The sequence below is a fragment of the Lampris incognitus genome, chromosome 3 (genome assembly GCF_029633865.1).
Source record: "Lampris incognitus isolate fLamInc1 chromosome 3, fLamInc1.hap2, whole genome shotgun sequence".
Classification (NCBI taxonomy): domain Eukaryota; kingdom Metazoa; phylum Chordata; class Actinopteri; order Lampriformes; family Lampridae; genus Lampris; species Lampris incognitus.
The window spans coordinates 39551371-39563806 of NC_079213.1; positions in this window are offsets into that span (position 1 = coordinate 39551371).

Below are 12436 nucleotides of genomic sequence, written 5' to 3' on the forward strand. Positions count from 1 at the left end.
TGTAGCTCAGTATCCAGTCACCGTTCATGTCAGAAATGATCCCATTTTACATCCCACACTGCTGCCATGTTGACACTGATAAGACCAGTCCATGGCTCTGTGTGGATTGATGAGAACAGTCCACGGCTCAGTGTGGCCTGATGAGAACAGTCCATGGCTCAGTGTGGATTGATGAGAACAGTCCATGGCTCAGTGTGGATTGATGAGAACAGTCCAAGGCTCAGTGTGGCCTGATGAGAACAGTGCACGACTCAGTGTGGCCTGCTGAGAACAGTCCATGGTTCAGTGTGGACTGATGAGAATAGTCCACGGCTCAGTGTGGCCTCATGAGAACAGTCCACGGCTCAGTGTGGTCTGATGAGAACAGTCCATGGTTCAGTGTGGATTGATGAGAACAGTCCATGGTTCAGTGTGGACTGATGAGAACAGTCCACGGCTCAGTGTGGCCTGATGAGAACAGTCCACGGTTCAGTGTGGATTGATGAGAACAGTCCATGGTTCAGTGTGGACTGATGAGAACAGTCCACGGCTCAGTGTGGCCTGATGAGAACAGTCCACGGTTCAGTGTGGACTGATGAGAACAGTCCATGGCTCAGTGTGGCCTGATGAGAACAGTCCATGGTTCAGTGTGGACTGATGAGAACAGTCCATGGTTCAGTGTGGACTGATGAGAACAGTCCATGGCTCAGTGTGGCCTGATGACAACAGTCCACGGTTCAGTGTGGCCTGATGAGAATAGTCCACGGCTCAGTGTGGCCTCATGAGAACAGTCCACGTCTCAGTGTGGCCTGATGAGAACAGTCCATGGTTCAGTGTTGCCTCAAGAGAACAGTCCACGGCTCAGTGTGGCCTGATGAGAACAGTCCACGGCTCAGTGTGGACTGATGAGAACAGTCCACGGCTCAGTGTGGCCTGATGAGAACAGTACATGGTTCAGTGTGGCCTGATGAGAACAGTACATGGTTCAGTTTTGACTGATGAGAACAGTCCATGGTTCAGTGTGGCCTGATGAGAGCAGTCCACGGCTCAGCGTGGTCTGATGATAACAGTTCATGGTTCAGTGTTGACTGATGAGAACAGTCCATGGTTCAGTGTGGATTGATGAGAACGGTCCACGGCTCAGTGTGGCCTGATGAGAACAGTCCATGGCTCAGTGTGGATTGATGAGAACAGTCCATGGCTCTTTGGATTGATGAGAACAGTCCATGGCTCTGTGTGGCCTGATGAGAACAGTGCACGACTCAGTGTGGCCTGATGAGAACAGTCCATGGTTCAGTGTGGACTGATGAGAATAGTCCACGGCTCAGTGTGGCCTCATGAGAACAGTCCACGGCTCAGTGTGGCCTGATGAGAACAGTCCATGGTTCAGTGTGGATTGATGAGAACAGTCCATGGTTCAGTGTGGACTGATGAGAACAGTCCACGGCTCAGTGTGGCCTGATGAGAACAGTCCACGGTTCAGTGTGGATTGATGAGAACAGTCCATGGTTCAGTGTGGACTGATGAGAACAGTCCACGGCTCAGTCTGGCCTGATGAGAACAGTCCACGGTTCAGTGTGGACTGATGAGAACAGTCCATGGTTCAGTGTGGACTGATGAGAATAGTCCACGGCTCAGTGTGGCCTCATGAGAACAGTCCACGGCTCAGTGTGGCCTGATGAGAACAGTCCATGGTTCAGTGTGGACTGATGAGAACAGTCCATGGCTCAGTGTGGCCTGATGACAACAGTCCACGGTTCAGTGTGGATTGATGAGAACAGTCCATGGTTCAGTGTGGACTGATGAGAACAGTCCATGGCTCAGTGTGGCCTGATGACAACAGTCCATGGTTCATTCTGGCCTGATGAGAACAGTCCACGGCTCAGTGTGGCCTGATGACAAAAGTCCATGGTTCAGTGTGGACTGATGAGAACAGTCCATGGTTCAGTGTGGCCTGATGAGAAGAGTCCACGGCTTAGTGTGGCCTGATGAGAACAGTCCATGGTTCAGTGTGGACTGATGAGAACAGTCCATGGCTCAGTGTGGCCTGATGAGAACACAGTCCATGGTTCAGTGTGGCCTCATGAGAACAGTCCACGGCTCAGTGTGGCCTGATGAGAACAGTCCACGGCTCAGTGTGGCCTGATGAGAACAGTCCATGGTTCAGTGTGGCCTCATGAGAACAGTCCACGGCTCAGTGTGGCCTGATGAGAACAGTCAATGGTTCAGTGTGGATTGATGAGAACAGTCCATGGTTCAGTGTGGCCTGATGAGAACAGTCCATGGTTCAGTGTGGACTGATGAGAACAGTCCACGGCTCAGTGTGGCCTGATGAGAACAGTCCACGGTTCAGTGTGGACTGATGACAACAGTCCATGGCTCAGTGTGGCCTGATGAGAACAGTCCACGGCTCAGTGTGGCCTGATGACAACAGTCCATGGTTCAGTGTGGACTGATGAGAACAGTCCATGGTTCAGTGTGGCCTGATGAGAACAGTCCACGGCTCAGTGTGGCCTGATGAGAACAGTCCATGGTTCAGTGTGGACTGATGAGAACAGTCCATGGCTCAGTGTGGCCTGATGAGAACAGTCCTTGGTTCAGTGCGGCCTCATGAGAACAGTCCACGGCTCAGTTTGGCCTGATGAGAACAGTCCACGGCTCAGTGTGGCCTGATGAGAACAGTCCATGGCTCAGTGTGGATTGATGAGAACAGTCCATGGCTCAGTGTGGATTGATGAGAACAGTCCAAGGCTCAGTGTGGCCTGATGAGAACAGTGCACGACTCAGTGTGGCCTGCTGAGAACAGTCCATGGTTCAGTGTGGACTGATGAGAATAGTCCACGGCTCAGTGTGGCCTCATGAGAACAGTCCACGGCTCAGTGTGGTCTGATGAGAACAGTCCATGGTTCAGTGTGGATTGATGAGAACAGTCCATGGTTCAGTGTGGACTGATGAGAACAGTCCACGGCTCAGTGTGGCCTGATGAGAACAGTCCACGGTTCAGTGTGGATTGATGAGAACAGTCCATGGTTCAGTGTGGACTGATGAGAACAGTCCACGGCTCAGTGTGGCCTGATGAGAACAGTCCACGGTTCAGTGTGGACTGATGAGAACAGTCCATGGCTCAGTGTGGCCTGATGAGAACAGTCCATGGTTCAGTGTGGACTGATGAGAACAGTCCATGGTTCAGTGTGGACTGATGAGAACAGTCCATGGCTCAGTGTGGCCTGATGACAACAGTCCACGGTTCAGTGTGGCCTGATGAGAATAGTCCACGGCTCAGTGTGGCCTCATGAGAACAGTCCACGTCTCAGTGTGGCCTGATGAGAACAGTCCATGGTTCAGTGTTGCCTCAAGAGAACAGTCCACGGCTCAGTGTGGCCTGATGAGAACAGTCCACGGCTCAGTGTGGACTGATGAGAACAGTCCACGGCTCAGTGTGGCCTGATGAGAACAGTACATGGTTCAGTGTGGCCTGATGAGAACAGTACATGGTTCAGTTTTGACTGATGAGAACAGTCCATGGTTCAGTGTGGCCTGATGAGAGCAGTCCACGGCTCAGCGTGGTCTGATGATAACAGTTCATGGTTCAGTGTTGACTGATGAGAACAGTCCATGGTTCAGTGTGGATTGATGAGAACGGTCCACGGCTCAGTGTGGCCTGATGAGAACAGTCCATGGCTCAGTGTGGATTGATGAGAACAGTCCATGGCTCTTTGGATTGATGAGAACAGTCCATGGCTCTGTGTGGCCTGATGAGAACAGTGCACGACTCAGTGTGGCCTGATGAGAACAGTCCATGGTTCAGTGTGGACTGATGAGAATAGTCCACGGCTCAGTGTGGCCTCATGAGAACAGTCCACGGCTCAGTGTGGCCTGATGAGAACAGTCCATGGTTCAGTGTGGATTGATGAGAACAGTCCATGGTTCAGTGTGGACTGATGAGAACAGTCCACGGCTCAGTGTGGCCTGATGAGAACAGTCCACGGTTCAGTGTGGATTGATGAGAACAGTCCATGGTTCAGTGTGGACTGATGAGAACAGTCCACGGCTCAGTCTGGCCTGATGAGAACAGTCCACGGTTCAGTGTGGACTGATGAGAACAGTCCATGGTTCAGTGTGGACTGATGAGAATAGTCCACGGCTCAGTGTGGCCTCATGAGAACAGTCCACGGCTCAGTGTGGCCTGATGAGAACAGTCCATGGTTCAGTGTGGACTGATGAGAACAGTCCATGGCTCAGTGTGGCCTGATGACAACAGTCCACGGTTCAGTGTGGATTGATGAGAACAGTCCATGGTTCAGTGTGGACTGATGAGAACAGTCCATGGCTCAGTGTGGCCTGATGACAACAGTCCATGGTTCATTCTGGCCTGATGAGAACAGTCCACGGCTCAGTGTGGCCTGATGACAAAAGTCCATGGTTCAGTGTGGACTGATGAGAACAGTCCATGGTTCAGTGTGGCCTGATGAGAAGAGTCCACGGCTTAGTGTGGCCTGATGAGAACAGTCCATGGTTCAGTGTGGACTGATGAGAACAGTCCATGGCTCAGTGTGGCCTGATGAGAACACAGTCCATGGTTCAGTGTGGCCTCATGAGAACAGTCCACGGCTCAGTGTGGCCTGATGAGAACAGTCCACGGCTCAGTGTGGCCTGATGAGAACAGTCCATGGTTCAGTGTGGCCTCATGAGAACAGTCCACGGCTCAGTGTGGCCTGATGAGAACAGTCAATGGTTCAGTGTGGATTGATGAGAACAGTCCATGGTTCAGTGTGGCCTGATGAGAACAGTCCATGGTTCAGTGTGGACTGATGAGAACAGTCCACGGCTCAGTGTGGCCTGATGAGAACAGTCCACGGTTCAGTGTGGACTGATGACAACAGTCCATGGCTCAGTGTGGCCTGATGAGAACAGTCCACGGCTCAGTGTGGCCTGATGACAACAGTCCATGGTTCAGTGTGGACTGATGAGAACAGTCCATGGTTCAGTGTGGCCTGATGAGAACAGTCCACGGCTCAGTGTGGCCTGATGAGAACAGTCCATGGTTCAGTGTGGACTGATGAGAACAGTCCATGGCTCAGTGTGGCCTGATGAGAACAGTCCTTGGTTCAGTGTGGCCTCATGAGAACAGTCCACGGCTCAGTTTGGCCTGATGAGAACAGTCCACGGCTCAGTGTGGCCTGATGAGAACAGTCCATGGTTCAGTTTGGACTGATGAGAACAGTTCATGGTTCAGTGTGGACTGATGAGAATAGTCCACGGCTCAGTGTGGCCTCATGAGAACAGTCCACGGCTCAGTGGGACCTGATGAGAACAGTCCATGGTTCAGTTTGGCCTCATGAGAACAGTCCATGGCTCAGTTTGGCCTCATGAGAACAGTCCACGGTTCAGTGTGGACTGATGAGAACAGTCCTCGGCTCAGTGTGGCCTGATGAGAACAGTCCATGGTTCAGTGTGGCCTGATGAGAACAGTCCATGGTTCAGTGTGGCCTGATGAGAACAGTCCATGGTTCAGTGTGGATTGATGAGAACAGTCCATGGCTCAGTGTGGCCTGATGAGAACAGTCCACGGTTCAGTGTGGATTGATGAGAACAGTCCATGGTTCAGTGTGGACTGATGAGAACAGTCCATGGCTCAGTATGGCCTGATGACAACAGTCCATGGTTCAGTGTAGCCTGATGAGAACAGTCCACGGCTCAGTGTGGCCTGATGACAACAGTCCATGTTTCAGTGTGGACTGATGAGAACAGTCCATGGTTCAATGTGGCCTGATGAGAACAGTCCACGGTTCAGTGTGGATTGATGAGAACAGTCCATGGTTCAGTGTGGACTGATGAGAACAGTCCACGGCTCAGTGTGGCCTGATGAGAACAGTCCACGGTTCAGTGTGGACTGATGAGAACAGTCCATGGCTCAGTGTGGCCTGATGAGAACAGTCCATGGTTCAGTGTGGACTGATGAGAACAGTCCATGGTTCAGTGTGGACTGATGAGAACAGTCCATGGCTCAGTGTGGCCTGATGACAACAGTCCACGGTTCAGTGTGGCCTGATGAGAATAGTCCACGGCTCAGTGTGGCCTCATGAGAACAGTCCACGTCTCAGTGTGGCCTGATGAGAACAGTCCATGGTTCAGTGTTGCCTCAAGAGAACAGTCCACGGCTCAGTGTGGCCTGATGAGAACAGTCCACGGCTCAGTGTGGACTGATGAGAACAGTCCACGGCTCAGTGTGGCCTGATGAGAACAGTACATGGTTCAGTGTGGCCTGATGAGAACAGTACATGGTTCAGTTTTGACTGATGAGAACAGTCCATGGTTCAGTGTGGCCTGATGAGAGCAGTCCACGGCTCAGCGTGGTCTGATGATAACAGTTCATGGTTCAGTGTTGACTGATGAGAACAGTCCATGGTTCAGTGTGGATTGATGAGAACGGTCCACGGCTCAGTGTGGCCTGATGAGAACAGTCCATGGCTCAGTGTGGATTGATGAGAACAGTCCATGGCTCTTTGGATTGATGAGAACAGTCCATGGCTCTGTGTGGCCTGATGAGAACAGTGCACGACTCAGTGTGGCCTGATGAGAACAGTCCATGGTTCAGTGTGGACTGATGAGAATAGTCCACGGCTCAGTGTGGCCTCATGAGAACAGTCCACGGCTCAGTGTGGCCTGATGAGAACAGTCCATGGTTCAGTGTGGATTGATGAGAACAGTCCATGGTTCAGTGTGGACTGATGAGAACAGTCCACGGCTCAGTGTGGCCTGATGAGAACAGTCCACGGTTCAGTGTGGATTGATGAGAACAGTCCATGGTTCAGTGTGGACTGATGAGAACAGTCCACGGCTCAGTCTGGCCTGATGAGAACAGTCCACGGTTCAGTGTGGACTGATGAGAACAGTCCATGGTTCAGTGTGGACTGATGAGAATAGTCCACGGCTCAGTGTGGCCTCATGAGAACAGTCCACGGCTCAGTGTGGCCTGATGAGAACAGTCCATGGTTCAGTGTGGACTGATGAGAACAGTCCATGGCTCAGTGTGGCCTGATGACAACAGTCCACGGTTCAGTGTGGATTGATGAGAACAGTCCATGGTTCAGTGTGGACTGATGAGAACAGTCCATGGCTCAGTGTGGCCTGATGACAACAGTCCATGGTTCATTCTGGCCTGATGAGAACAGTCCACGGCTCAGTGTGGCCTGATGACAAAAGTCCATGGTTCAGTGTGGACTGATGAGAACAGTCCATGGTTCAGTGTGGCCTGATGAGAAGAGTCCACGGCTTAGTGTGGCCTGATGAGAACAGTCCATGGTTCAGTGTGGACTGATGAGAACAGTCCATGGCTCAGTGTGGCCTGATGAGAACACAGTCCATGGTTCAGTGTGGCCTCATGAGAACAGTCCACGGCTCAGTGTGGCCTGATGAGAACAGTCCACGGCTCAGTGTGGCCTGATGAGAACAGTCCATGGTTCAGTGTGGCCTCATGAGAACAGTCCACGGCTCAGTGTGGCCTGATGAGAACAGTCAATGGTTCAGTGTGGATTGATGAGAACAGTCCATGGTTCAGTGTGGCCTGATGAGAACAGTCCATGGTTCAGTGTGGACTGATGAGAACAGTCCACGGCTCAGTGTGGCCTGATGAGAACAGTCCACGGTTCAGTGTGGACTGATGACAACAGTCCATGGCTCAGTGTGGCCTGATGAGAACAGTCCACGGCTCAGTGTGGCCTGATGACAACAGTCCATGGTTCAGTGTGGACTGATGAGAACAGTCCATGGTTCAGTGTGGCCTGATGAGAACAGTCCACGGCTCAGTGTGGCCTGATGAGAACAGTCCATGGTTCAGTGTGGACTGATGAGAACAGTCCATGGCTCAGTGTGGCCTGATGAGAACAGTCCTTGGTTCAGTGCGGCCTCATGAGAACAGTCCACGGCTCAGTTTGGCCTGATGAGAACAGTCCACGGCTCAGTGTGGCCTGATGAGAACAGTCCATGGTTCAGTTTGGACTGATGAGAACAGTTCATGGTTCAGTGTGGACTGATGAGAATAGTCCACGGCTCAGTGTGGCCTCATGAGAACAGTCCACGGCTCAGTGGGACCTGATGAGAACAGTCCATGGTTCAGTTTGGCCTCATGAGAACAGTCCATGGCTCAGTTTGGCCTCATGAGAACAGTCCACGGTTCAGTGTGGACTGATGAGAACAGTCCTCGGCTCAGTGTGGCCTGATGAGAACAGTCCATGGTTCAGTGTGGCCTGATGAGAACAGTCCATGGTTCAGTGTGGCCTGATGAGAACAGTCCATGGTTCAGTGTGGATTGATGAGAACAGTCCATGGCTCAGTGTGGCCTGATGAGAACAGTCCACGGTTCAGTGTGGATTGATGAGAACAGTCCATGGTTCAGTGTGGACTGATGAGAACAGTCCATGGCTCAGTATGGCCTGATGACAACAGTCCATGGTTCAGTGTAGCCTGATGAGAACAGTCCACGGCTCAGTGTGGCCTGATGACAACAGTCCATGTTTCAGTGTGGACTGATGAGAACAGTCCATGGTTCAATGTGGCCTGATGAGAACAGTCCACGGCTTAGTGTGGCCTGATGAGAACAGTCCATGGTTCAGTGTGGACTGATGAGAACAGTCCATGGTTCAGTGTGGACTGATGAGAACAGTCCATGGCTCAGTGTGGCCTGATGACAACAGTCCACGGTTCAGTGTGGCCTGATGAGAATAGTCCACGGCTCAGTGTGGCCTCATGAGAACAGTCCACGTCTCAGTGTGGCCTGATGAGAACAGTCCATGGTTCAGTGTTGCCTCATGAGAACAGTCCACGGCTCAGTGTGGCCTGATGAGAACAGTCCACGGCTCAGTGTGGACTGATGAGAACAGTCCACGGCTCAGTGTGGCCTGATGAGAACAGTACATGGTTCAGTGTGGCCTGATGAGAACAGTACATGGTTCAGTTTTGACTGATGAGAACAGTCCATGGTTCAGCGTGGCCTGATGAGAGCAGTCCACGGCTCAGCGTGGTCTGATGATAACAGTTCATGGTTCAGTGTTGACTGATGAGAACAGTCCATGGTTCAGTGTGGATTGATGAGAACGGTCCACGGCTCAGTGTGGCCTGATGAGAACAGTCCATGGCTCAGTGTGGATTGATGAGAACAGTCCATGGCTCTTTGGATTGATGAGAACAGTCCATGGCTCTGTGTGGCCTGATGAGAACAGTGCACGACTCAGTGTGGCCTGATGAGAACAGTCCATGGTTCAGTGTGGACTGATGAGAATAGTCCACGGCTCAGTGTGGCCTCATGAGAACAGTCCACGGCTCAGTGTGGCCTGATGAGAACAGTCCATGGTTCAGTGTGGATTGATGAGAACAGTCCATGGTTCAGTGTGGACTGATGAGAACAGTCCACGGCTCAGTGTGGCCTGATGAGAACAGTCCACGGTTCAGTGTGGATTGATGAGAACAGTCCATGGTTCAGTGTGGACTGATGAGAACAGTCCACGGCTCAGTCTGGCCTGATGAGAACAGTCCACGGTTCAGTGTGGACTGATGAGAACAGTCCATGGTTCAGTGTGGACTGATGAGAATAGTCCACGGCTCAGTGTGGCCTCATGAGAACAGTCCACGGCTCAGTGTGGCCTGATGAGAACAGTCCATGGTTCAGTGTGGACTGATGAGAACAGTCCATGGCTCAGTGTGGCCTGATGAGAACAGTCCACGGTTCAGTGTGGATTGATGAGAACAGTCCATGGTTCAGTGTGGACTGATGAGAACAGTCCATGGCTCAGTGTGGCCTGATGACAACAGTCCATGGTTCATTCTGGCCTGATGAGAACAGTCCACGGCTCAGTGTGGCCTGATGACAAAAGTCCATGGTTCAGTGTGGACTGATGAGAACAGTCCATGGTTCAGTGTGGCCTGATGAGAAGAGTCCACGGCTTAGTGTGGCCTGATGAGAACAGTCCATGGTTCAGTGTGGACTGATGAGAACAGTCCATGGCTCAGTGTGGCCTGATGAGAACACAGTCCATGGTTCAGTGTGGCCTCATGAGAACAGTCCACGGCTCAGTGTGGCCTGATGAGAACAGTCCACGGCTCAGTGTGGCCTGATGAGAACAGTCCATGGTTCAGTGTGGCCTCATGAGAACAGTCCACGGCTCAGTGTGGCCTGATGAGAACAGTCAATGGTTCAGTGTGGATTGATGAGAACAGTCCATGGTTCAGTGTGGCCTGATGAGAACAGTCCATGGTTCAGTGTGGACTGATGAGAACAGTCCACGGCTCAGTGTGGCCTGATGAGAACAGTCCACGGTTCAGTGTGGACTGATGACAACAGTCCATGGCTCAGTGTGGCCTGATGAGAACAGTCCACGGCTCATTGTGGCCTGATGACAACAGTCCATGGTTCAGTGTGGACTGATGAGAACAGTCCATGGTTCAGTGTGGCCTGATGAGAACAGTCCACGGCTCAGTGTGGCCTGATGAGAACAGTCCATGGTTCAGTGTGGACTGATGAGAACAGTCCATGGCTCAGTGTGGCCTGATGAGAACAGTCCTTGGTTCAGTGCGGCCTCATGAGAACAGTCCACGGCTCAGTTTGGCCTGATGAGAACAGTCCACGGCTCAGTGTGGCCTGATGAGAACAGTCCATGGTTCAGTTTGGACTGATGAGAATAGTCCACGGCTCAGTGTGGCCTCATGAGAACAGTCCACGGCTCAGTGGGACCTGATGAGAACAGTCCATGGTTCAGTTTGGCCTCATGAGAACAGTCCATGGCTCAGTTTGGCCTCATGAGAACAGTCCACGGTTCAGTGTGGACTGATGAGAACAGTCCTCGGCTCAGTGTGGCCTGATGAGAACAGTCCATGGTTCAGTGTGGCCTGATGAGAACAGTCCATGGTTCAGTGTGGCCTGATGAGAACAGTCCATGGTTCAGTGTGGATTGATGAGAACAGTCCATGGCTCAGTGTGGCCTGATGAGAACAGTCCACGGTTCAGTGTGGATTGATGAGAACAGTCCATGGTTCAGTGTGGACTGATGAGAACAGTCCATGGCTCAGTATGGCCTGATGACAACAGTCCATGGTTCAGTGTAGCCTGATGAGAACAGTCCACGGCTCAGTGTGGCCTGATGACAACAGTCCATGTTTCAGTGTGGACTGATGAGAACAGTCCATGGTTCAGTGTGGCCTGATGAGAACAGTCCACGGCTTAGTGTGGCCTGATGAGAACAGTCCATGGTTCAGTGTGGACTGATGAGAACAGTCCATGGCTCAGTGTGGCCTGATGAGAACACAGTCCATGGTTCAGTGTGGCCTCATGAGAACAGTCCACAGCTCAGTGTGGCCTGATGAGAACAGTCCACGGCTCAGTGTGGCCTGATGAGAACAGTCCATGGTTCAGTGTGGCCTCTTGAGAACAGTCCACGGCTCAGTGTGGCCTGATGAGAACAGTCAATGGTTCAGTGTGGATTGATGAGAACAGTCCATGCTTCAGTGTGGCCTGATGACAACAGTCCATGGTTCAGTGTGGACTGATGAGAACAGTTCATGGTTCAGTGTAGACTGATGAGAATAGTCCACGGCTCAGTGTGGCCTCATGAGAACAGTCCACGGCTCAGTGGGACCTGATGAGAACAGTCCATGGTTCAGTTTGGCCTCATGAGAACAGTCCATGGCTCAGTGTGGCGCGATGAGAACAGTCCACGGTTCAGTGTGGACTCATGAGAACAGTCCTCGGCTCAGTGTGGCCTGATGAGAACAGTCCATGGTTCAGTGTGGCCTGATGAGAACAGTCCATGGTTCAGTGTGGACTGATGAGAACAGTCCATGGTTAAATGTGGCCTGATGAGAACAGTCCATGGTTCAGTGTGGACTGATGAGAATAGTCCACGGCTCAGTGTGGCCTCATGAGAACAGTCCACGTCTCAGTGTGGCCTGATGAGAACAGTCCATGGTTCAGTGTGGCCTGATGAGAACAGTCCACGGCTCAGTGTGGCCTGAGGAGAACAGTCCACGGCTCAGTGTGGACTGATGAGAACAGTCCACGGCTCAGTGTGGCCTGATGACAACAGTCCATGGTTCAGTGTGGCCTGATGAGAACAGTCCATGTTTCAGTGTGGACTAATGAGAACAGTCCATGGTTCAGTGTGGCATGATGAGAGCAGTCCACGGCTCAGTGTGGCATGATGAGAGCAGTCCACGGCTCAGTGTGGTCTCATGATAACAGTTCATGTGCAGTGTGGACTGATGAGAACAGTCCATGGTTCAGTGTGGATTGATGAGAAAAGTCCACGGCTCAGTGTGGCCTGATGAGAACAGTCCATGGTTCAGTGTGGATTGATGAGAACAGTCCATGGTTCAGTGTGGACTGATGAGACCAGTCCACGGCTCAGTGTGGCCTGATGGGAACAGTCCACGGTTCAGTGTGGATTGATGAGAACAGTCCATAGTT